Raw genomic sequence first — 1,565 nt, 5'->3', positions numbered from 1 at the left:
TATTATAAACAATCCCTTAGAAATACAAGCAATCATCAGAGATTACTATGAAAAATTATATGCCAACAAACTGGACAACCTATAAGAAATGGACAAATTCCTAAATGCACATGCACCACCAAAATTCAAACGGGAAGAGAGAGAAAGCATGAATAGACCAATATCCAATGAAGATATCAAATATGTTATCAAAAATCTCCCAATGAATAAGAGCCCAGGGCCAGATGGCTTTCCAGGGGAATTCTACCAGACATTTAAAGCAGAGCTAATAACCATTCTTCTTAAACTATTCCAAAAAATAGAAATAGAAGGAAAACTTCCAAACTCATTCTACAAAGCCAGCATCACCTTGATACCCAAACCAGACAGACACTCAGCAAAAAAAGAGAACTGCAGACCAATATTCTTAGTGCATACAGATGCAAAAATATTCAACAAGATACTGGCAAATCGAATACAACAGCATATAAAAAAATTATCCATCATGATCAATTGGGATTCATTCCTGGGTTACAGGGCTGGTTCAATATTTGCAAATCCATCAATGTGATACATCACATTAACAAAAGAAAACATAAAAACCGTATGATCCTTTCGATAGATGCAGAAAAACATTTGACAAAATACAGCATCCTTTCTTAATAAAAACCCTTAAGAAAGTCGGAATAGAAGGAACTTACCTAACATTATAAAAGCACCAATTTATGAAAAGCCCACTGCTATTATCATCCTCAATGGGGAAAAACTGAGAGCCTTCCCCCTGAGATCAGGAACACGACAGGGGTGCCCACTCTCACCACTGTTGTTTAACATAGTGCTGGAAGTCCTAGCATCAGCAATCAGACAACAAAAGGAAATAAAAGGTATCAGAATTGGCAAAGAAGAAGTCAAACTATCACTTTTCACAGATGACATGATACTCTATATGGAAAACCCAATTGACTCCACCAGAAGCCTTCTAGAACTGATCAATGAATTCAGTAAGTTGCTGGGTACAAATTCAGTGTACAGAAATCGGTTGCATTCCTATACACCAATAGTGAAGCAGCAGAGAGGGAAATCAAGTAACTGATCCCATTCACAATTGCACGAAAAACCATAAAATACCTAGGAGTAAACCTAACCAAGAATGTAAAAGAACTAAATGGGGAAACCTTTAGAAAACTTATGAAAGAGATTGAAGAAGACACCAAGAAATGGAAAAACATTCCATGTTCATGGATCGGAAGAATAAACATTGTGAAAATGTCATTACTACCCAAAGCAATCTACACATTCAATGCAATCCCCATCAAAATTGCACCAACATTCTTCTCAAAGCTAGAACAAGCTATCCTCAAATTCGTATGGAACCACAAACGACCCCAAATAGCCAAAGTAATATTGAAGAAAACCAAAACTGGAGGCATCACAATCCCAGACTTTAGCCTCTACTACAAAGCTGTCATCATCAAGACAGTATGGTATTGGCACAAAAACAGACACATAGAATAGAGAACCCAGAGCTGGGCCCACAAATGTATGGCCAAATTAATTTTTGACAAAGCAAGAAAGAGTATCCGATG

Source organism: Suricata suricatta, chromosome 3 (assembly GCF_006229205.1).
Source record: "Suricata suricatta isolate VVHF042 chromosome 3, meerkat_22Aug2017_6uvM2_HiC, whole genome shotgun sequence".
NCBI lineage: Eukaryota > Metazoa > Chordata > Mammalia > Carnivora > Herpestidae > Suricata > Suricata suricatta.
This window is presented reverse-complemented; position numbering follows the sequence as displayed.